At 44.2% G+C, this 25,564-nt stretch overlaps 1 protein-coding gene across 8 annotated transcripts in view; it reads left to right on the forward strand.

Moving 5' to 3' along the window:
• Positions 1-25,564, forward strand: part of LOC124155996 (homeobox protein cut) — a 503,467-nt gene that overhangs the window by 189,288 nt on the left and 288,615 nt on the right. The window contains exon 1 of one of the 8 annotated variants that reach the window (XM_046530257.1): positions 8,787-9,217. The exons of the other annotated variants lie outside the window; for them this stretch is intronic. The gene's annotated coding sequence lies outside the window, so the exon portion shown is untranslated. Of the gene's footprint in view, positions 1-8,786; positions 9,218-25,564 lie in introns of those variants that run through there. 8 annotated transcript variants of the gene reach the window in all.

Genomic DNA, 25,564 nt, shown 5'->3' on the forward strand with positions numbered 1-25,564 from the left:
AATTACGGCCTCCTTATTTCCAGGTTAAGCACAAAAATTCCTCCTTCATGATAGGCGATAAGTCCAACGTGAGTAATGTTGATCACTGATCACTCCTATGCTTTCCATGTGTTAGATTTTTCCTTTTTTGGCCACACACCCCTAAAACGAATTTTTTTTTAAGTGCAAGGACAAAGTTTAACGGGATTCCGATTAAATTATATATATATCTCTTCCTACCATCACTTTAATGCTTTCAGTGCATCTCAGTGGTTGATATTCTCTGAGGGAACGACCTTTCAAATAGGAGATCTAGAGGGTGAAAATAAAAAAAGCATCCGCCACCGCCGAAATGGGCAGGATGTAATAAATCGCAATGAACCTCCACTTGATCGCTTTCATTCCCAGCTCGCGCGAGCGCGTGCTATTCCCGTTGATTGGCCACCCGAGGACCCCTGGCCGACCACTGCCCACCGCCCCCGCAGAGAGACACGGATTGAGACGGCAATTCCCCATCGCAGCACCCAGGACGTCTTCGATTGCCCAGCGGCAACTGCTTCCTCTTCGCCGTGCCTGAAGTCGGGGATGACTGAGGGTGCATTTTTTTCAACCTTTCCTCTCGGGTGTGTTTTGCGTATAGCTTTTTTCAGGGATGTCCTCCATGTCGTTTGGTGCTACATGACATTTCAGCAGGCTAACGAATTCCGAAGGTCTTTTCATGCCGATTCTTTGCCTACTCCTCTGTTAACAATGGCAATATTGTCATAATTGACTATAAACTGTCGAGAATAAGTTGACGCTCAGAATAAATCAAAAACATTGTGGAGAAAATCGAGTTTTGGATGAATGTCAATCATCGATTGGTCATCGGTAGACTTTTGGCAATCGCTAAACCGTCACCATTGAGGATAAGCTGTGGATCTATCGGATGGACTTCTTTCATAATCAACCCACAGTTCGTTGAGTGATAGTTTCAATAAATCAGCCATCGAATTATCATTTCTGCATATCGGCATTCCCTCCTATTTCCTAAATTCAGACGAAACATGATGGAACTCCTTCATGATTTAGCAAAGACAATGTCATGTTCCATAATTGTTACTAATTTACCAGTTTCGATACAATGTATCAGCCTGGTATCAAGGTGTCATCATCAGGCTGATGCCTTGCATCGAAACAGTTCGCATCAACAAACAATAGTGCAGCCTGCCATTGCCTTTCCTTTCTTCCTATTTCCTGACTGAATTGAAGTCGCTCCATCAGTGAGTTGTTGATGACTGAGGATATGGGGAAGATATTACGCATCGGGGGCGAGTGGTGGAGGGAATTCGATGTTGTGTCGGCCGTTGGGTGGAATAAGGGTTTGAGAATGGAAGGAGATGGATGATTGGGGAAGTTTAAGCAAGCCACCACTACCACCGCGGTGGCGTCGGCGGTTCCGTCTGATTCTCCCCGCGCCTGCCGGGGTGATGTGTGGTGGCAGCACGGTCGTGCAGGGTAAGAGAGTGACTGATTGGGTCCCCCGGAGTGGGGTGAGGGGGAGGGGGATAGTGGCGACGGCAGAGCTGGCTTGCAATGTTGATGATGATGATGACTGAGCTCTGGCGATGATCTGTGATGCCCATCCGCCCACGTCTTCCCACCCCCCTACCCTCCCTCTCCACCCACCCACTCACTACTTCCTCCTCTTCTGCAGCCACGCTCACAACAACTTTACGCAGTGTTACTTCGCTCAAACTCCACCAACTTCCCTGTATCCAGCTTCCCTTTCTTTTTACTTTGTAATTTAAAGGCCAGATTTTATTTCCTTATCGTTTCCATGTGACTACTCTATTTTTCCCTCGACAATTGCCCAGCTTGTGATTACTTTTAGTTATATTTTCCTTCCACAGGCGCCTTACGCCTTTTTAAACCCCTTTTTTTATGATGAACGAAGGTGACTTAATATCTTTTATGGTCCATTACTATTATTCTCTATTATTCATAATTTTTATTATCCTTTTTTTATTCATCTATTAACTAATTCGTGGGGGTCAATGTTAAATTTTCCTAAAACTTCCATATGACCCACAAGTTTTGTCATAAATTACTTCGCACGCATTAAATAAATATATTTTTTATTCTTTTAATAATATAAGCAAGTCGTTATCTGCATTTGTACGCAAGAAGAATATAGTAATACGATTAAGTTCATTACGTTGAGTTGCGCCATTTCATGGCATGGTGAACTTGTAAACTATCTTCTCCTAACCACAACTCGAGGCGAAGTAAGTCAAGTTAAGCTGAGTTACGTGAAAGTGGCATGCCCTTCCACCAAAGCTCTCCTTATTTCACGAGCCCTCTCAAGTCGCTTGTTCTTCCTTCTTTTTTATTCATCCACGCCTTCATCCACTCCTGTGAGTGCTGTCAAATCAGGCGTCTATCTCCCCATCCTTCGATACGGCTCCTTAAAGCCATCATTCATTTCCTTTCCCGTCTGTCGTCCCACAAAACGGTCTAATTCTAGTCGCGCAATAATGTTTCTCAACGCTCAGTGATCGTATTGGTCGGAAATAAGAGCCAGATGTCTCTAGAATATTTTTTGTGTAACGCCTAGATGAGATTCTTTCTATTCTTATATCCTTCGGTATGTCTATAAATTACTTTCACCAGCATGAAACGAGTTTGTCATTCTCCAAGCGATACCTACTACAGCTGTAGCGGGTCGAACATTGATGCTTACCTCCCTTGCCTTGTGACATAGTGTAGTCACGTAAATCTAATTTCAAATAAATAACATTTATATTACGGCATTTTTAGAGATACAATCTGAATTCTCACAGAGCTGAACAAAATTAGTCGGCGTGGGTATAAAACATGAGAATTTCTTTCTTTTGTCCCATATTTCCTCATTTTTGAAGGACAGTCTGAATTTCGTCTAAAAGAAAAGATAGATGGTAATTACGGGGCAGTGATGCCGGAAATATGTATTGGGGAAAAAGTTTTCTCATTTGTCAACTTTTCTTATTTGGCCCATGGCAAGCATTTTCTAAATGTCAAGTGCTACGCTAATCAAAATAGAGAAAGCTGGGGAAATAGGTCCATCGATTTTGTCTGTCAGGGCGTGGCATCGCCTTGTTTTCTCTGCGTACCCAGTTAATTTCCAATACTTAAGCAATCTCCCGGAGACTTCGTCAACACGCGTCAAGCCTCCGCCTATCCACATCAGCAAATTTCCGTGACCTAATTACGCCAATCAGCACTCGGGAAGCAAGCGTGTCGAAAACAGATTATAGTTATTGGATCCTCGCCACCCGGCTCATGGATAGCGCGCCACCAGCTCCTCCCCTTAGAACTACTGATACCGCACTGGATTACGACGGACAAAAGAGTGTTCTAATCTCATATAAGGATTGAAGCAGTATCGCGCCATGATGAAGGCGACCAATCTAAGAAAACGCCGGTCATCACTTCGTTCCGAATGACTGACTCCTCTTGAGGTTTTTCGCCCACAGATGGCCCTATCTGTCTCCAAGAATTTCTCGCCCCAATAGCGCGACCCCAAAAGACGTTTCATTAAGAATTCATGCCCATACAAACACTGATCTAGCGCCCTGGACGCAATCAATTGATAGGGATAGGTGTTGCGAAATAGAAGCGGTGATGACGGATATCATCCGCCGAAGGTCTCGTGGTAAAGTTGGTCCGGTGGCTTTACCTATTCTGAACTTCGTCGTCGTTTTCGACTATAGATGAGACCACCATCTGTAGGGCATCACAGATGGCACCATCTTGACTAAGTATATTTCGATAAACGGTGGTCATGTTATTGCTAGAAGTCAAATATTTTGCTATTGACAACCATGACAAATTTAGGCCACCAATGAATTGGGAATACTTGTCGCCATAAAAAATCAAGTGTCGCTTTCACACCCACAATCTGGTTAAAGTCCATGGTGGAATTACCTTCGAAAATCAAGTCGGCATCGACAGTTGGTTGACCGTTTATTATCGAAAAAATATCTGAAAATATTTGTCATCGACAATGAATGCCGTTGACATTCGTCAAATAAATGAACGATGAATTCGTGTAATCGAAATAAAATAGTTCGTTTCCACCATGTATATTTGGGTCCTTAGATTTGAGGTTGAAACGTCACGCTTACGGAAATTCCGAGACAACAGAGACTATCTGAATCACCCATTCTATTTTGTCCCCATCAACCATTGACCCGGATAAAACGCAACTGGAGTAGTCTCTCCGTCAGCGAACGATTTCTTGCGCGAATCATTGGAGTGTGCTGCATATGTGAATGAAGGGGCCGAAACGGAAGGGCCCATCTGTCTCATTCCGTCACCCGTAAAAACTTCCGAGCAACAATTCACTTCCTCCTTGATTATATCATCTTTCTCTCCCATCCACGCCTCCTTTCTCGACGTCTTCGCCACTTCCTTCCTCCCCCCATTTAATCCAGCTCCAGCCTCAAGATATCCTACAACACTTGCGTTTAAACTTTAGTTATTTTTTCGGTGGTGGTTGACACCGTTCCCCTTTTACAGAATGCGACGCGATGGCATTGATTCTTGCTATAGAAATAAGAATTGATAGAATTTAGGTTTTTTTGTGTTTAGGTTTAATCGGGAGTATCCAAAATATTCAGCGCAAGAACAGCATTTATCAAAGAGCAGTTTTGGGGGGCCTACTGCAAACATTTGGTTAAAATTAAAGAAAAAAGGTGGAAACCTGACGCCACTGCGCGCCTCTATTTTAATTCGTTACGTCCACGCAGCAACTGATCTTAGATGAGAGGACCGTATCTGTCCCGCGGGCCTTACAATTGCTATCCCCGCTTTAAATCATCGAAGGAAAACTGCAATTTCTCTTGGTACTTTGAGGTAAGGTCGAAAATTAGGATAAATTCGTTTGCACAGTATCTCACAGCGCATAAAGCGACCTTCGCGGATGTATTTTTTCGAGGGCATCCGTCACATGTTATTTATTTCTAGTTCCGCGATCCAACCGTTTTTTATTCCCCCGGCTGATCGCTGTCAACGCCTTCGTTCCGTCCTGCACTTGCTAGAAAAAAAAATTAAAAAAGCCTCGACTCCCGAAAGAAGCGGTGTTGCCCCAACTTCCACTGGTGTATAGTCAGAACCCTTCCCTCCCAATAACTCGTCCTCCCTCTTACTCATCGACCCCCCACCCCCTTATAACCGCCCACTCTTAAGGGAAAACACATGCATGTCCCCTTATGCACACACTCGACCCGTCTTCACACGAGGATCGGTTTCGGATGATGACGTACGTCTTATAGCGGGGGTGAGGTGGTTGTAAGTAGGGGGAGGGGGGAGGAAGGGATAGGCCCGGTGGATTCGGCAGGGTGTGTTTTTAATATCGTTTTTTTTTCATCTCCACGTAGTGAATGAAGGGGAGAAGCGGTGGTGGTAGTTTGTTGAGGAAATGTGAGGATGGTATTTTTGGTGGCATTTGGAGGTCTATTGGTGCCAGCGCTTTATTCTGTGGCGTAGATTTGCTTCATAACCATGGTGGGCTCGCCGATAGAAATTATGCTTGCCGATGTGAATGGGCACTACGTTTTCCCGCTTGGTTGTTTCAATAGGCTTCTCGTGTTTTCCAGTGGATGACTGGGTAACTTCATGTCGGACGGTGCAATACAGATAACTTACTCTGCTCTACTTTCTGTTTTCTTCATTGCATACGTAAGATGAGTAATCTGCCTCCCCCGTAAGAAAACCTGAAAATGGTATCTCATAATTCTTTCGTTCACCCAGGTAACACGTCAGAGATATTCTTTTCTGGTTTTATCGTGGTCACTGGCTTCATTCCCGACGTTTCTATAGCTTACTCTGCTACTTACATTCAAGAATAAATGCCAACTTCTCTCCTCTATGTATGTTGGCAGGGTAAGCTGCCTAAAAGCGCGGTACTTCTTTTTTTATTCGTAGGTTGCGTAAAACCTTCGTCGACCTCCCTTTTGTTCTCAGTAGCTCATTGGCCTTAGGGGATGAGGATTTGTGTAGCGGTGGGTATTATAGACAGCCGTGAATTACGAATTGGGGCGTTTAGCTGGGAGTGGGTGGACGGGTGAGCACAGGGAGCTCAACGTAGAACAACGATCCGCTAGCGGCGCGTGTACTGCAAGTCACCTCGTAATTTAAAGCGCTGCCTGTGGATTCACGCCAGTAAGCAAAGCATCGTTTAGACTCTGGTGACGCAGAAGAGGGGCTATTTATCATATTGCCTCTGCGGTGAGCGCTTTGGGGCGGAGGAGTGGGGGTGCGAGGAGGAATTAGAAACAGGCCTGGTCTCAGAGGAAGCATGTCACTATACGCGACTATTTTCTTCCGGTGGCTCATCGCCCTCGAACATTAAATAGAAAGCCCAAGTTTTGATTCCCCCTTTTACAACTCATTTTGAATAATCCAACGGATTCACCATGCTTTGAAAAAATCTTGGGAATAACCTTAGGTGAGCGTATGGCATTGTATTACTTAAATAAGGAATTGATTCTTTGAAAATACATTTCCTTTTTTCCGTTACGGAAAAATATTTCGAGTTTCTTGGGATTCAAATTGCGATTTTCCGCTTTTTAGCAATTTATTCGCTGCGTACATTTTGAAAGCTATGCCATTGCCATATCACTGGAAATTTTCACATTTATGACCACTAAAAATCAGTATTTATGCATAAAATAATTATTTTCAATGGTTCATATAATTTTTAGTAGGTATGAAATAATCAAAAGGTGTGGCGAACAGGGAAAGTCCAATCGGCATTACAATATTTAACCGTGCGAAATAGTAATATTTTTATGCAGGAATTCGACATACTTCCATGCTAATCTTAGTATTACTCGCTCTTTTGTTGCTTATCAAGCTGCAATAACTCTTAAGTGTGTGAATTACTCTCCCTACGTGTGCCATAACAAGTCGATGTGTGCACTTAATTTTCATCTCTAATCAGGGTATTTATCTAGCACTCAATTTTGAGTATTTGGAGTTTGTTATTGTGAGCAACTTAAATTGTTAACCTTGCTTGTTCATTTTGTGTGCGGAACGATAACCAACATGATCCTGCTTATCCTGTTGAGCCAAGAAAGGGTAGGTATTATGTTGCCTTTCACGTTTCAAGTCCACGGTCGGTTTCTTCGGCCTAAGCTCCTTCCTATCTCTTACTTCCATTCATTCGATGCTAAGTCTCCCTCTCACTATCCTTCCTCGGACCGAACAAGAGGCCCGTATTGATGCTTGACGTGACACAGGATACTCCTTTCCATTCAAAGATGGAGGCGGTGTCTGATTCGGTTCCGAGATTGTGAGGGAGCCCACGTGGTGCTATAGCGCCCTCTTCCCCTATTCATGCTGAGGACGTGCAAATGGATCGCCATTGTGCGTTTTATCCCGTTCCTCATCGATTTCTTTCGCCGTCTTCAAATCCTTCCATCTTAGACCGGTAGCGCATGGACCTCCGGATCCCGCCTTGACAAAATCCCAGCGGTGAGTCCCGGTTCCACCTATGCATGCTATCTCGATCCTTTCAATTTCGTCAATGGAAGGGTTTATGTATTTTTAACGATATCCTTCCCGTAAGCCAACCGGTCTTGGCTGGTTTTCAATCGCCTCTTCTTTTTTATTCTTCCATCGCGTAATACTCAGTGGCGCCCAAGGTCTCGTGCGTGGAGTTAAGGCGTTTCTCTCATATCTCTATGCTTAAGACTCACCAGCAATAGAAATGGCGGAAAAATAACTTATGCAAATATTATGTTTTATCGTTTCATTACTGAAAGTTTTATCTCAAACGTATGGATTTTAAAGAGAGCTCCTAAGACTCGGTATAATCTCATGCTCTTAAATAGAAAAGCTTTCATGAAAGAGCGAACCAAATCGTGCTTTTTGCATCAATACGTCAGTCTTTATCACGTAAATAGGTTTACGTTTAGTTTTCTTACAAAGATGAATACAATTAAGGAGGTTAATCTCCAAACGATGATGTCATCACACCTTTCTCCACATTAATGTTCCATTTTACATTCCACAAATAATCCATTAGTACAAGATGTCGAACGTATTTTTGTCTATATTTGCTGAGACATGCCCTACGAAAGTATGCTAAATTTTTTTCTGAGTTGCGTGAATCTTCTATTTAGAGAAAAATGATATCTTTATTATTTTATATCATTGTTATGTCGTATTAAGTAAATGCTTTATTAGCTGCTGAGATACCCCACAAACTCAACACTTATCTACACTTTCTGCTTGGGCAGTCCAATTCCCATCGCACTCAAGACGAAGGGCTCCAGCCTGCCGGGCGTTGAAGAGTCCTCGGTTTTTAATTCATATTTATCTTACGCGCAGCCGCATACACACGGGTTTTGCCTACGGTGCCAATTCCTGGAGAGATTGCGGAGGTACTTACATGGTGGGGAGGGGAGGAGGTAGGTAGGGGCGGAGGCTGGCGTGGGTGTAATGTGTCCTTAGGGGAAGCCGTGCGGAGGCATAGTTGAAAAAAAATCCTCGGGCGCCGCCTGTTGTGAGAGAGGGCAAAAGGTTAATGATGTGATACGTTGATCAAGGCGGCGTAGACGCTTCGCAGTGGTACGAAGCGAGAGATATGGTTTGCCCAGTAGAATGGGTGGATGGTTCATTATTTTTTTCCCGCTGACGCTCCGAGAGCGTTGCTCGCTGCGACACGAATTGCGTGGAGGATAATGCCGTGTGTATTGTTTTTCGATGACTTTGTAACAACGGAGGGTAGAGAGAAAAAAAAGATGGGGTCTCTAGATAGAGAAGTTGTTTTGTGCTCTGTATTGAGACAGAAAGAGAGAGAGAGAGTAACGTACCTTTCAGTGGTCTAAACGCTTTGGATGACCGCTGGTTCCCCGAGAAGTTTTTGGATACGAGCGACGTTGTGTGTACGATAAAAAATCACTTCGGTGATGTGTTGACGAGGTGGTGAAGCCCGCTCAGCTTCCCACCCCGAGGTGTAGTCGCGTTTGTGGAAGTGACGGGTTTTCGTGCGCTGCCGGGAGAATCAACAAGTGATTCGGAGTCGGTTTTTTTATCAGTGCACGGTTGCCGGCAGGGGGGGTCGGACCCGTGGTCCCCCTGCGCCTGCGTAGCTTTTTCCGGGAGCTATTCCAATCGGGATCCAATCGGAAAGGGGTGGTTTACCACCCACCCACAACGAGCAGTGCTGTGATCGGTTCATCGGGCGCATCACATCCTCAATTGAACAGCGGTGAGTTCTTAATTAAACTTGCGGTTCGTTTGTGCGGCGTTTAACCCTTAACCGTCCTTTTTGATCACGCACTATAACGTGAGGCTTAAGTTTGTGAAAATGATCTAATCGAGATATATATATACTTTCAAATAATTGCTTTTAACTGTTATTTTTTTACTCCTAGCACTGAATCGTTTCTTTGTTTGCTAAATCTAATATTTATACTTTTAATGTTCTTTTTTAGTTCATTGACTTTCATTGGTTATGTTTTATTGGTATTTCTATTTGGATTGATTCGTTATTAAAATTTCTAAATAGTACTCCTTGTCCTTGAGCGATCGTGATTGAGCCGCGTTTATGTGCATTTTATTGGTCATGGATATATTTGTCTCCTGTTATTTTGTTGATAGTTACTCAATACTATTCAAACGCACGCCTGTTGTTCACTGTCACATATTTCACCAACGCTTGAGGGCTGGATGCCTGCGTTCGAACGTGTTGATGGCCCCTGCAGGTCCCTCTTAACTTCCTCTCGCTATCATCCCTAATCCTCCTGGCACCATGTGCCATCGGATCTTCCCCACCTCCCCAGCGTTCCTGGATCGGATCAAACGCGACGCGTCCATCGCAATCTGCTGACATCGCCCGCTGTATCTCTTTACAAAGCCGATACGGAGCGCGCCAGATCACCGGGCAGTGCGGCTCTCCCATGACCGCGGTTCCCACCAGACCAGCCTCCGAGAGAGAGACCACATCGCCCGCCCCCGAAGACGATACGCCCCCGCCGCCTCCCTGCTTCCGGCTGATCACTTTCTCTCCCCCGTCCTCTCTTCGTACCCCTTCAGTCTTATCGGACCACACACATATCCCACACGCCCCCCTCACACCCCTCCCCATTTTAAGCTTTTAACGATAGGCAGGCCTTGCTTCTCGAACGATAGAGAACGGGTAGTCGCTGACGACATCCTTCTGGCACTGAACTCCACACACGCACACGATGGAATGACGATACCCCATCCACGAGTGAAGCCGGAAAGTTTCGCATCCGGCTGTATTACCAAAGGCCTCCCTAATGTGGTTGTTTACGAAAGCAAGAGTAATTCATTCGAATTTGATGAATTGTTTTCCAACCCAAATCATCATAACTCAATGTAATGTGCTGTTTTTGGTGTTAAATGAGGAAATTAATGAATAAATTTCTAACGTTTTCTCTGTAAATATCCTGGTTAGATACCTACCATGTGGCCCGTCCGGTTCTTACGTGTCTCTTTCGCAAGATATGGTGATCGTTGTTCGATTGATTACAGTTCAGTGCATCGCATCCTTCCCATGGCAACCTAACCAAAGTTTTCGTCATCTTCTTTTTTTGCCCCGATCGCCACTTCCTCCGTCCGATGAGGGATCGACAGTAGTGAGGCTTCTCGGGCCCGCCGCATAATCCCCGTCACTGCGACTTCTGGGGGCAAGGGAAAGGGCAGCGCCCCTGGGCTATACGGGGAAGGAGGCGTGGGATCCATTTGACCGCGCACCAAAAAGTCTCCTTGTCTTATCGCGCATGCATGTGTGAAACCATTGGCTCTATGAGTGATTTTTGTCGAAAAGAACCGATTCCTTTATATAGTTGACGGAATCCTATGTTAATTGTTCTCGCATGTCAGCGGTCACCTTATAGAGTCAAAGGTCTATGGAGGTCTTTGATGGTGGATAGTGAAATTTTTTCTATTATCAGTGTTCCTAGCATGTTCTCCATGATACCGCAACCCTCAGCGATTTGTAATTTATTTCCAACTTCCCCGTAAACAGAAAATAACGGCCTTTTACAACGGGATTTCCAACACTAACAATGCGCAACACCCATGCCCTGGATAGGGACTCCGACCCGACCGACTCGAGCATGCCACCTTCGGTTTGGTAAGCGAGGATTAGGCCGCACCGGGGCCGGCAGGCCATTGAAAATCGTTTTACCCTCTATGGAAGGCATCAAGTTACCGATGGTTTTTATTTATGGTGATCACCACATTGATCAAACCATCAAAGAAGGCTATCAAAGAATTTGTACGTTGTTCTGGAATATTTTTTCGCCTCCCACTTGGAGAACGAGATGCGATGGTGAAAGAAAAAATTCAGGTTTCGACGGGAAATCGGTGGCTCTTGGACGAGGACAGGGAGCGAGTGTGGGCGAGGTTTCATGGATTCTCACGGTGTAAGTGACATGAGATTCTTGATCCATGTGTTGTTTTGCGTGTATCGGTATGCATGATTTTCCGCCAGATTTTATGCGTGGAGCTCATTCGTGAGTCAAAGATTTGAATGCCATTACTTAATTTAAATCAACGTAATCAATCAATTTAATATAAACACAAATCAGTGAAATTTGTTCGCTTATTATTCTCAATCAATCAAATTTATATGGAAATCTATGAAATTCTCATTGTTCACGCACAAACAAACGTACCGCTCATTCGATATGCTGTAGCGTACTACACCGGTGTTTTTTTTTGCCGTTTGGAATCGAACTAACAATTAGCGCTTTCATGGTGCCGACGCGAGAGGCTATACGAGCCAAACTGAGGGGAAATATATGTATGGAAAGAACGAGGAAGGGTGTGACATTCCTCTCGGGGAAAGGAAAGACAGCTTTGTTCATAAAGTCGAACTATGTGGTCCCCCAAGGGAATGTTAAAGGATGGGGGAGGCTACGGAGCAATAACAGCGGCGCTGGATAATGATCTCATCCTTGGACCAAAATCTTCGGTTTTTGGCCCCTAGGGGGGTCGGTAGGCTTGGTGGGAGCGAGGAAGATAACCCCGCCCACGCCGACGTAAAAAAGGGAAAGAGAAATAAAATGTGTACACATGCTCCAAGCACCCCCTTTTTATTTCTCCCCCTAGCTCCTGAAATCTAACCCTTGCCTTTCCCCTGTGCTCCCTTCTTCTTCCCCCATATGCCTTTAGCGACGGCTCACCATTTCTTTTCCTCCGTCCGAGCTACCGGCAGTTAGTGACAATTTTACTTTTCTTTTTTTCCTGCTTTTCCTTTTTTTATCCTATCCTCCCTGGGTCCGGAGAATTTTTCTCGCCACACACAGCCGAACCTTTTCCTTGATCCCTAACGAAATCTCCCCATCTCTTTCATTTACCGCCTCCACCCCTTTACTTAACCATTTCCCTGTCCACCACACTCAATCCTTTGCCTCTCGTCATAGCCCCCACACATCCCGTGCGTGCGTTAACTTCCTTTTGATCGCTGCCTCCTTCACTTCCCTTCACTCCTCTATCCAGGGTCCAGTCCAACTAATACGAGTAAACGCATGGGGCACCTAGCCGTTAAGGCGCGGGACGTTGCTGTGGAAAAATACAAGAAAATTCTAAAGGGAAAATTATCGTTCCCCTTGACTTGTAATTAAAAAATTGGGATATTGGGTTTGTGACGATTTCTCTGGGGAATTAAATTCTATCTTAGAGCATCGACGTTAACCTGAGGTATCTAGGTTTGATTACCGGTCGATACGAATATTTAGTTTCTCTTTTAATTTTTCGCTCTTTCGTGTATTTGCCAGTGGCTCAGTTAAGATTCAGCGCCTTATATTTTGCATTTCTAAATTAAGGATATGATGTAATCAAGTTTTCTTCGTTAATACATTCAAAAATCAGTATGAAGATGTAAGACAAGCTTTCACGTGAATTTTGTTCCACTTTTATCATATAACTACTAGATCTAACAAAGTTTTCGTTAAAATTTTGTTTGATCAGAAGTGAATGTAATGTTTCTGGCATGGGAAGCTAAAACACGTGAATGGCCCCCGATTTAATATGCTTTGCGGGAAGGATGCTGTAGGACTGGCCCTATCCTTTTTCCCTCCTTCCCGTGCTTCAGTCACACCGATTTTTGCGCCCGTTCTTCTCATCCATCCCGGGTCCATCCCTAGTCGCTGCCTACGTCTCCCTTCTGGAGAGTGGAGGGGTCCACCTAGCTCGGCACCTCCCGATCCCACGCCAAATTCCTTTTCTTCGCATGTGGGACGTGGTCTTGTGTGCCTACTGGTAAAGGGCTAAGGGATGAAGGCGGAGATGGGGGCATGTGGGGGAGTGGCGGAGATGTGACGCCTGAGGAGAGAAAAGTCCGCATTCTCCCCAAAGTAACGCCCAGAGGGAGAGAAGAAAAAACGCATAGGGGTCCAGGAGGAGGATAAAAGAGAGCGTAAGGGGTTTGGGGCCGGGATCAGTTTTTTTCCTCCCCCTGATATGCTCGGCCCTGGGGGTTGGCTCAAAATAAATAAGAGCCGATGGTACTGCCGCTGCTTGTAGGAGGATGAAGGGAAGGCGCCAGCAGAGATAGAGGGTTGAGGAAGAAGAAAAGCCAAAGTGGAAGAGAAAGGGGATGAAAGTAGGAAACGAGGAATAATTACAAAAATGGTTCGCGTCCTTTGGTAGACGAAATGTAGCTTAACATGGAATAAGCCGACCAAATTGTGTACGACGAATGATTTTCGATGATGGTCACCGATTGTCAATGGTTAAGGACAAGAAAATTGCATTCCAATGGTTAATTACGGTCATCTGATGTTGATGATGGTCGATGATTTTATTTTTAGTTTTTATTTATCGGCCTGTTTTTGAATTGGAAATCACTTCAATATTGAATATTTTACAATCATTGACAGCCCTTAAAGCATAGACTATTGAAATGGTTACGAATCCCTGACATGGGTACGGGGGTTCGATACGGGTTCGACTGGTTAGGTTATCTAAGTAATTGATGCCACCATATTCGCAAAAGCCAACTTCTGCGTTCTTCATGAAGTGTCAGTTGTCTCTATGAGCACCACTGTCCTCTTCGACTTTTTCTCTCTTTCTTTATTCACCCAACCTTTCCCTTGATCATTCTGGTCTCATTCCACCCTAAGATATTTCAATTTTCCTTCATCCTAACCCTTCGCCCACACCCAACCCTTCCGAGAAACCTTCCCTCAAACCCTTTTGCTGCCCACTCCCCCTTAGCCCCTCCCTCTTCTCCCATTACCCCAACGTCGCAAGTCGCATATCACGAAGGCATTTATTGGCGACGAAAATTCGGCCGCCATATTGAGTTTCGGTCCCTGTTACCTCTATCCCACCCCAACAACCCTCCACCTCCTACCCTGCCGTATCCCTATTGCCCCTTCTGGTTCTTTCCTTTCCCTTCTGACTTAATTTTTCCTCTTCCTCCTCCTTTTCCTCTTTATCCTCTTTCGCATTTGCTCCCACCCGTTAGAGGAATGAATTTTACCCTCATCTTTTGCTGGTTGAAGGGACCTCCATCTACTTCTATCCTCGCTTTTTGACTTTCCTTGATGACATCCAAAATATAATTTTTTTTCTGATAACTTGCTTACCATTTCATGGACGAACAGGATAAAAAATTATTTATTTTTTCACGATTAATTCATTAAATAATTTATGTTCTACCATCGGTTCTCTGCGGATATGATCCGTCAGTATGTAATTTTTCTTATGATCACCAAGCGCAATGCGAATCTAATATTCCAATTGAAATGAAAATTAAATACGATTGTGATGTTCGTTTAAAAGCCATTATATAGTGGTGAAAATCGTTTTATATTTATTTGAATTATCAGCATTCAAGATTTGCTCGCATACGCCTTTGATTCTTTTTCAGTGCGAACCAACGCTTTAAAACGTTTGGTATCGTGGAATGAATTTCTTGGTTCACCATTTTTTGGCCTGTGTCTATCGGTGGGCATTCACACCGTGTGATGTTATGTAGGCACAGCTTCCAAGCGCAGTGTTCAGACTTCAATATTGCACAGCCTCCTCCCGATCGCCCTACTCCGACCTCATTTCTCCTCCGAATCCGGTCCCCTCCCAAACGACTCCTTCCCCCCCTCATTACCCCGCCTCCTCCCTTGGAACACAAATTCTCCTTGCTTTGGGGATAACGGTGCTCGGTGTACGACGAAAGTGCCGGGGTAAAAAAGGAAGCAGAGGAGGGAGGAAAAGGGGATAAGGTCGTGTAAAAGGGAAAGAAAAACCCACACGGGTCGGGTATATTACACGTGCACTTGCCACTCGCTAGCGATATGATACAGTATTTCATCGGCGCCTTTTAACGACCCTCTTTGGAAACTGATTCACAAGTCTCTTAGGAGTGGGAAGGGGCTCCGTTGTTATTATTTACCTTGCCGAAAACCTTCCGAGGCGTATTTTCTTTTATTATTTCCCGCTTTAGCCCTTTACCATCTTTGTTTTCCTTCCTTACACACCTTTTTTAGGGTTATTTTGTATCAAGTACGCTGGGAGATGCGATAGTCGCTAGAAATATTATAAAAATATTTAGGTTGTTTATGTGAAAACGTAGTAGGCTTTATTGTTCTCAGCATTTTTCAGCATGTATGCGTCTTTGTTGAAGGCCTATTATTTATATTACCCTCAGTTCTCAGTTGAACATTTTAAATTGCAGCAAACACTTACATTAGATCGTCTATTTAGAATGCTAATGTCAGTTCCACCGTGATTTGAACCTTAGCTAGTACCACTTCTCTTCCTTAAAATCCCTTCAATATACGATCCTTCATGCATGGTTACTAACGAGGGTTCGATAGGTAGCAATTGAAAACCGGCCAAGGATGCATTTCTCAGCCCAAGGAGATGATACGCGGGTCGTGAATAGTGACGAAAATCATCTAAATGGTCTTAAAGTGTCTTCGCCAAGGAAAACATTGAAGGAGATGCGTGCATATTGTGATAAAAACACGGCGCTTACTCACTAGTACAACATTTGCAAGAGAGCCTGAAGGAGTTGACTGTAATGGAATATAATAATTCCATTAGCGTCGCCAGGAATATCATCGCTCTTTATTCTGATTCCATCAAAATTGACGCAAAAATACAGGAGCTTGTTGTAATAATGTTTTTCCATGGGATACTTTAATTTTAATGTCTTATTTGATTATGCTTTTCTGCATTTTTTCCTAATTTGCCCGCGTTTCATTTTCACTCATTTGATTGGTGTCGAAAGGAGGGTTCCTGAAATACACGTTGCCATTTACCATTTTAATCTACTTACGTACGTCTTTGTTTTTTTTTCGATTCAATAATTCCTACTTCATTTACGAGAGAGGCCAATGGTGTCAGATGCATTTTTGTTCATCTCTCATCACGCTCATCCCTTCCAGTCCCTCCCCACCTTTCGTATTCACGCATATTTTATTCTCATATCAACATCCTACGTTTTATTTTTATTTTTTATCTCATCCTATTTCTCAACTCTGCTTTTCAATTCTTTCCTCCATTCTTCGTCTCACCTCCTCAATCCAATCGTGCCTCCTAATAACTGCTGATTAAGCTTCAATATTGCCATAAGCTCTCTCCTCTCACGTTCTCCGCGTCATTTCGGCATTGCGGCGTACCCTGAAGTGTCCAATTGGGACTATCTAAGAGCCATAGTCGCTAATGTCCTCTCGCTTAGCAAGTGTGCGCTATTTTATTGGCATTTACTCGCCCTATTCCCCAACCTCTTTATGTAACCATAGTCGTGGAGAATGTTTACATGAATAAAAAATCTACGTAATTATCCTTTGCAGTTTTAGGTACTCTTTTCCTAGGTAGTCTAAGATCTCGATTATCCTATTTTTCATTTTATTATTTATTTAATTCTGAGTAACTGTATTAAATAAGATTTTGCATTTTGTATTAAATGTATCATTTTTGTGACTCGGGTGCGGGTATTCTTAAATTTTAAGAAATTGTTATCTGCATTATTCGTAAGAGTGTACTTAGAGCTTGTTACGAAGGCTGAAAAAGGTAAATATTAAGTTGAATATCATATTTTTGATTCAAATTACTTTCATTCCTATTGGCTTGTTTATTGAAATTATTAGACCTCGATCGGGATGGGTGATGTGACAATCTTGAGGCTTTGTTTCTACCTTGTAAGGAGACGATTCTTGGTCATGATTACTTCCTGTTCTTCCTGCCTTGCTTTCCTCCCATCCAAAGCAGCCTTGCTCCTCGTCTTTCCCTCTCTAAACCTCCATTCGACCGATTTCTCCCCATCCCCAAAGTACCCAATGCCCATCCCGCATCTTCCTCCCCCGTCCCCGTTTTCTCACGATGTCTCTCCTCCCTTTTCCATCCTCTTCTTTCCTTTATCATCCTTCACCTTCCCTTTCGTCTCTTCATCCGTCCCTCCTTCCGAATGTCAATACCAACGGCGCGCATCCAAAGTAATTCTATCTGTTAATTTCATTAATCCGCGACTCGCCGGGGCAGGCAAATGGCCGACTTCGGGTTCTTTGGCGTTGGGGTGGGGTAAGGAGAATGGGATTTTGATGGTGCTCGTGGCAGGGGAAGGAATGATGAAAGAAGGAATTGGGGAGAGGAGGTAGGAAAGCTAGAGACACTGAGAGACGGAAACTCCCAGGCTGGAAATCGGAAGGGACGCGATGAAAGAACGAATTAATTGAGTGATGTGGGCGGTGGAAGGGACGGGGGGGAGTGGAAGAGAAGATTATTTGGACTCGGTAGATGTACACTTCTTTTTTGACCGAGTTGTTCGTGTCATTGTTGAAAATGAGAGAATAAATGCTAGAATAGCAAGAATTGATGTGCTTAGAGTCAGTTCTCTGTCGACATAAAGCGTATAGTGGGTATAAATGCAATTTTTTTATTACAGCCGCGGAGTAGCCAGCGGTTAACTTTTACGGTGTTCTCTGAGAGTGCATCAAAATGCACACATTCTGCAGATTAAAAATGATTCGTGTTAACCTGCCATCTACCAGGACTTGCAGCGTGTGTCTCTAGACTAATTTTTCAAATCATTATTCTAATCAATGGACGGTATTTCTTGCGAACTTTCGTCATATATTCTCTCTTTTATAATTAAATTATAAATTTTTTATTGCCTTTTCCTCTTGTTAGAGAGGAAGTTCTTTGTCCTGATTGTCTTTTTAAAGGACTCAGAGCAAGTGGCCTTTTACTCGGAGACCAATTGCATCCGATGCGTACTAGCTTACTCCAATTCTGTGCTAATTCATCGGCAAATTAGTCGAAGGATGTACGTCTCCACCAAATTGCTCTCAGACGCGGCGTGGGTGCATGTACTATTTATTTCACAGGACAAGATTCTTCACTTTTGTCATTTCTATCGTTTTATGTACGACTTCCCATTCCGGTTGCCTGGCTATGGTTGGCTCACTTTTAAAGAAGGAGTGGGAGGAAGTTGGTGCACAGTCGCAACTTTGTAATAGGTACACCCTCGCCAAACCTATTTATCCTGATTCTGCTGAGGAAAAAAATAGGTCATTTGGAAGCGTCGTACGGTGTTTCTCCGTACTTTATCCTCAAAATTCTCTGTTACTCAATTTGCCCATTTCAAACTCGGTGCATATACTGGACCTAGGATAGTGTGTGACTTTCTGTGTGTGTGTTAAAAAGGCTTTGGAGGTCCAGAAGGGTGTCAGTAAAAAGATGTCTCAGAGCGCCAGGCTAGGATTTGTGGGAGTGAGGAAAAATTGCTGCAAATAGAATGAGAAAAGGTTGAGTGGACGCAGAAAAGATTTCAAAGGATCTAAACGTTCAGCTTATAAGCGAAATAAACCGGTGCAGAGAAATAATGATAAAAAGAGGCCTGCGGACGGTGTGATTCTAGGAAAATTGGATTTATATAACCTAGAACCCGGTCTCATCTTTGCTACCGCCTGGTAAAGTCCTCTTTCTCAAAATTTCTATCGGTGGTGTTTTCAGGCAGACAAACGAATGACACGCTAAAAAAGATACACCTGTACACCGATGGCTGCTGTGTAGAAATACGCCTTATTACTCTACTGCTACTATTGCCTGTAGGATTTGAATAGCTTTTTCATCCATCTCCGTCCTTTTTTGCCTCCTGAAAATTTCACTATCCAACGTTTGATCTACATCTCCTTCACGGACGTTGTCGTCTTCGATTTATCGACACCGAAAACTCCATAAGTTGCTATTTGGTAGTTTAAGGATACATAATAAAATGCCGGTCTTTATATCCTCAAATTTCGCTACACTTCTGAGGTAGTGGTAGTGATGATAAGCACGTCTCAGTGTGAAATAATTTTTAGTTAATAATATTCTAGCTCTTTCATGATATAGTTAGCTACATATTAGTTTCAATTATAGTCACCAACTACCTGTTATAGTACCATATTCTTCTTCGTCTTGGTAAGACGTCAGTATCGGAGAATGCAAGACGCGATTGGGAAGGGACGTACATCTGATATATTAAAAAAAAAACTGCTTCGGTGTGCGGCTAGCAAGAGATAGAGGACGACAAGGACAAGATATGGGGGCTGTAAAAGGGATGAGCGACTGGATTTCCAGCCTTGCAGTGCGGGGCAGGGGTCGGTGGAGGAGGAGGTCTTTTGAAGGAAAAGAGGGTGTCGGTACTGTGGAATGGGGCAAAGGAAGAACGGGTTGATCCTGTTGGATAGAGATGGAGAGAGGGACTCTGACGGGCGGTGGGAGCAAAGGGGAGGTCTAAAGGCGGGGGAAGGGTACAGGGGATATCCTAATTAGTTATCAAAGGGGTTTTGCTCTTGGACTCTCTCCGGGTGTGGGGGTGGGTGGATTTCGGTGAGGAATCGGCCATGGGAGAGGGAAGGGGTTTCGGATGCGGGGGCAGGGCATGGGACTGGCCGAAGAGAAGGGGTTCGGGAGATGTCGTGGCTCGTGACCGCTTCCGTAAAAGAGTTTGCAGGAGGGGGGAAGAGTATGTGAGGGAAAAGTAGGGGATCAACGGCGTTGGTTGGAGTCAAAAAGGGTACGTTGGAGTGAGTGATGGGGAATGGTATTCCGAACCGAAGGAACCCGATGGGGGAATAAGGGTAAGGGACTCGAAATACACGGGGTCTGAAAAAAAATAATCGGAAGGAAATTTTTCTCCCTCCCTCTCCCTTGGGTAGATCTTAGGGGGGTGTTGGTGGATTTTTAAGGGGATAGGTTGGCTCAAGAAAGGGTTTTTTTTAAGAGGATATGGCGAGGAACCGGAAGAGGTTTTCGCAGAGTGATCCGAAGGGTTTCAAATTAGGTTGGGGGAGAAGATGGGGGCGGTGCAGGATAAATAAAAAGGGTTGAGAGTAGCGGAAAAAGAGAACAGCGGCAATAAGTGGTCGGGCGGAAAAGAGACTTCTTTTCTTCCATCTTCGCCTCTTTCCCCCAAACGCAAAAGAATATCTTCTCCACTTCACCTACTCCTGAAGGTGTTTCCCCTCCCCAAGGACACCGTAAAATCAGTCGATCGAGAAGACGTCTTGGGGGTTTAAAACCTTCAGTCCATCCTCTCTGGCTCCCTCCCTACGTGTCCCTCAAAGTTCCTATCTAGATCCACCACTTTTCATTCATCCCACCCCAGCCCACCTCATTTCGACCCGCTTATATTCCCTGATTTCTTTAACTCTAGGGTTCCTTTTACCATCCCGTGTTACGGTCCCTCCTATCTCCTCCACCCTTCTCCCCTCCCCCGTAAAAATCTGCACATCCCAGTTGTGTCCCCATTTATTTTTTCCTCCGCTAGATTTATTTCGGATAATTTGCTTTAAATTACCATTTTGGACCCCCCTCCCTTCTCTTAAACAGCCCCCTACCCCCTCCTCGCCATCCTCCAATGCTCCAATTTCCTTCTCTCTCTTAATTTTCGGACGATTTGCTCTTTTTTCCCCGTCTCAATCCCCTCTCCCGCGAATTTCCATCCATTCCGAGAGGAGCTAAATCTTTCGTTTTCTGTGCTTTTGTGTGTTTATTTTTTTATAATTAAAATTTAGCATCAAGCAGATCAGGAGGCGGGAGTTAATTAACGGGAATCTATTCGATCGTCCCGACTATTGCATCTACCAGCGGCTCTGTTTGGGGAATACGGTTGTGAGCGAAGCTCAGGAAGAGGGAGAGATTTCAGGGTAAAAGAGATTTTGGTTGGATGCCCGATTAGTCTTCCCATACGTCTTCATCTGAGTTTATTCTGTTTTAATAATAGGGCGATGCATCATTGCAACGTTTACACTTACCCCGTCAGCTGGGATGCGTAAAGTTAGTTTCTCTTTTCTTATGAATCTAATACATTAACAGTACTGTAACGTAAGTTTAATTTTTATTTGTTGTACTTTTATGTTACTTTAACGCTTAAAATGCGTGTATTTCCTAATTTTGTGTTTAATACAATATATCATATGCTTGTTTTTATACAATAAAAATATCTTCTACCGTTTAATTTCGTCATTATTAATGATTATTATTTTATATTTGGCGCGTATGAACATGTATACGGGTCAAATATTCAATGCTCGACAAGTCTTTCGCAGGGGTTCTTGGGACTAGCAAGTTTGAAAACATTAGTCTTGAAAAGTGTGGCCTATGACCGGAATTGTTCGTCCCCTCCGTCCTGGAGCACCATTTGTCGTGCCGACATTATTTTTTGGCCCACCTAATGTTTTTCCTGCCATCCTTACACGAGGGAAACAATACCGGAAGTCATGTATTCGAGCGCATTTGCGCTGTTTGTCAGCGTTTCGTGTTAGTGTATGTGTGTGTGTGGTGATGCTGGGAGTGGGGAATGAAGGCAAGCGAAAAGTAATTTCGGCGAGGAAAGGAAGGATAAACATCGGCGGGAAGGGTGTACTTGTGTATGTGTGCGTGGAAGGGTAAGAGCATAGCGGGAGAGGAGCGAGAAAGAGGCTGTCAAATCAATGCTTCCACTTCCCTCTACTCAGTACCACTGGATGGCTCAGGGCGGGGAGGAGATTGGAGCCGGAGCGTCGGCAGGGGGAGAGGGACAGGGTTGTATATGTACGTGTTCGAGTTTGCATATGTGTCCCCGTGTTGCCTCCTCCCCAGGTTTTGGAGAATGCGGAAAGGGGTGGAGGAATTGGAAGGAAGTGTCGGTCGGGTGAGTGGGGGAGGTTTTCGCTGGAAGATAGAGGAAGCTTTTCCCAGAGTCGGATGAGGATGGCTGGAGACAAGAGGCGTGAGCGGGTGGGGGGGATAGGGAGAGAGAATGGTTTTTGGCGATACACACGTTCGGATCGTAATGAGTCCTTCGTTGCCGTAGTCGGAGGAAGGAGGGTTAAGGGATTGGAGTTGGTAGCTTTCACGTGGCTCCATCGTAAAATAGGTTGAATGTCATTTTTTTATACTTTATATGCTCATAAAAAATGTGCTTACTTTTTTCCGTGATTGACAAGAATTTTGCCTTTCTCGTTACATTTTCGACGAATAAGTATAAGTTATGTTCGTCGCGGCAGAGTGAATAATTAAAATTAAAAAAAAATACTCCTTTTAATTTATCATAAATTCATTATCATTACAATTGCTTTGAAGCTAGGTAATTCTTCAAATACATTAAATACAGCGTTAACTCGAAAGCTCCTTTTGTTTAACTTTTTGATTTAATCGTATATTTTAAACTTTTCTCAATCTAATCTTCTATGGTAATCGCATTCATATAAAAAGTGTGAAATTTGGCTCATGGTATTGGAATGTTACCTTATTACGAAAAATATCTTTAATGATTAATCTACTTGCTGATTGATTAAATTTTCCTTTTTAGTACGAAAATTACCGAATGTCAAATCAGTTTTTTCTGAGAAATTCATGCCTACGGACATGTTGAATTTGGTATTTATTCCGACTCCCGTCGTAGTCGAAACGGAGCCATCTTAAAGAGAAGGCGCTGTGGAAACGGGAACTGAAAGTGGGGGTGGGGAGGGCGTATGTGATGGAGGGTACCCCAGTAGCGGCGGCAGGAGACGGCAATGGTTTCCCGTTTGGCTGTTAGTCTTTCCTGTCGCTGAGGCCCCCGTGGTCTTTTTGGGTGGTGGAGGCAAGAGATTGGATATGTGTGTGTCTGTGAGGCGATCGGGTCGGAGGATGGGTTTAGTCTGATGAGGAGGGTAAAAGGGTTGGTGGCTCCGTATTCGCTTGGGGGGCTTCTCTCCCTCTCTCCGACCGGGGAACATCGGAAGGACCGCTAAGGCTTGGGAGGAGGGGTGGGGGGATAAGGGAACTGAAGGAGATTTTTCGATGGGATGGAAGGGTTAGTGGTGGTCCTCCTCTCTTCATCCACCTTCCTTCCCTCCCCCTCCCCGTCTCTCTGTCTCTTTCCCGGCGATGGATATTTAGTGCCCGAGATGGGTGGGGAGGTGGGGTCTGGGGGATGGAATGGAGTGGTTGGCTTCAAATCGAATGAAGGCATGGGAATCGGAGGGTTTGAGTCTCCCAAGGGCGTGGGAGGGAGAGGGAAACATTTTAATGCATGCGGGAGATAAAGCAGGAGTAAAAATTTTGCGCGCCACGTCGAGAGAGGGAGAGAGATAGGTCGATCTTATTCGGTGTTGGAAATGTGAGTGTGATTTTTTTTACTTCTCGCGCTCCTTCGCTCACTCACTTCGTCTCATTTGGTTCGATCTTTTTTTTATTTCTGGTGAGTTTGTGGCGTTGTTATTTACTCCATCAATTTGCGGTCACAATCATCTGGGGATACTACATTCACTAGTTTGGATTATGTCTTCCAGACACACCGGTCCGCCTTTTGTTTTACATTTATATCCTTATATTGATAAGTCATTTTCAAGTTTCCTACTTTTATCTAACGTATTTGGGATGAAATCAGGCTATCACGTTTTTAATACTCATTTTTTATTACGATTGATGTTTTTGTATTATATACAGAATATTTAACTTACGGCCATGGCTGTAGTAAACGACTCCAACATACTTGAAGCCGATTTTTCTGACGCTTCGAGGAAGCGAAATTTATTCAGGGTGCGAGCGTTTTCTCCTATGGAACCCTTTATATTTCCATCTTACCATATACATAACTAGTTTTTCGGTCATATCAGTGCGGACAGCCTTTTTCCTTGGACTAATGGAAGCGGGTTCCGCGCTTGACCCGCGGAGAAACGACTTGTGCCGAGCACATAGCGTAGGAAATAAGGGATACATACGTAGATGAGTGTGCTGATGAAATGGCGTGGTAGTACGGTAGCCGATGGGGTGAGTGATCGGAAGGGTGAAAAGGGAAGGGGTAACGGAGATGGAGGAAACACGTTCGCATATATGTATATACATATGTACGCCTGTGACTGTGAGTGTGTTGGGATATGTGAATGAGAGGTTCGAGGGGTTTGGGAGGGGCGAGCCGGTGATGGAAGAGGAGAAGGTGCGGGCGGGGTCGAAGGTTAGAAATTGGAAGGCGGAGAACGACTGCATCGGATCGAGAATCGGTGAGAGGAGCGGGCGGAAGAAAGGGTTTGGGAAATCGGACCACGGTTAAGGCGATCTGAGGGAAGGGAGGGATGGAATGGTGCGGTGGAGAGGGAGAGGGAAGATTTCTGCTGAGAGCCGGTACCCACTGATATCTGTAAGGCTATTGGGAAGTCAATTTAGAAGCCAAGGTGGGGAGGAGGAGGTGGACAAGGATTTTGGATGGATGGATGGGATTGTGTGTGTGTGTGAAAGGATGGGGATACGTGTGTGTGTGTTTTATGGTAGTAGTGGTATGTTTTCGTATGGAGTCGGCAGTGGCCCACCAATACCAGTGTGGGCACTTTGAGACTCGGGGAGGAGGTATGTACCTACTACTACCTACTGGAGGGGTGGTTGGCGGGGGATGTACTCGGGGGAAAGTGGGATTGGCGAGAAGGAAAGCCGTTCGGAAAGGAAGGATTGAGTGGTGTGGGTGGGGATGGATGAGTGGCGGATCGCACTAATCCCTCCTTCCACCCATCACTTCCCAATATCCCTTTTTCCCGGAAGGAGGCCCGAGGTAGAGAGAGAGAGGAGTTTTGTTCGTGTACGTGCCTCCGTAATTTTGCGGCCGAAAAAAAACCCTCTCGAGGTTTGGGGATAGCGACATGGATTTAAGGGGGGAGCCGGATGTGATGCAAAGAAATTCGGGAATAAGAAAACAAGGCGAGGGAAATGAATAGGTCCATTTCTGAGTTTTTCTTCCTTTTTTTTCATCGACATCGGAATTTGGAAGTCAAAATATTTGGACTACTTTTTGAGCTTGTTAGCCGGTGTGAAGTAATGCGATTCTTTGTCATCAGACCAGCATTAAAAATCTTTTGGAAATGTGATCCTTTGCTTCTCGAATTGGTTTCATTATTACAAGTTTCATGACTTTGAATTCCTGTGACTTTAATCTCCATTAACTATACACCATGGAATTTATTGATGATAATATTCAAAAAGCTTTTGACTCGCTTTGCTTTAGCCTGTGATAATATTTCGCTCTCCTCCATCTCTCTAGGAATATTGATTTCTAAACCATTCGTTTTATATTGTACAAAATATTTTTACGTAGAGCTCACTGAATCCACTGTTAATTTAAATTTCTGTCAAT

The sequence above is a fragment of the Ischnura elegans genome, chromosome 3 (genome assembly GCF_921293095.1).
Source record: "Ischnura elegans chromosome 3, ioIscEleg1.1, whole genome shotgun sequence".
In the NCBI taxonomy this organism is placed as follows: domain Eukaryota; kingdom Metazoa; phylum Arthropoda; class Insecta; order Odonata; family Coenagrionidae; genus Ischnura; species Ischnura elegans.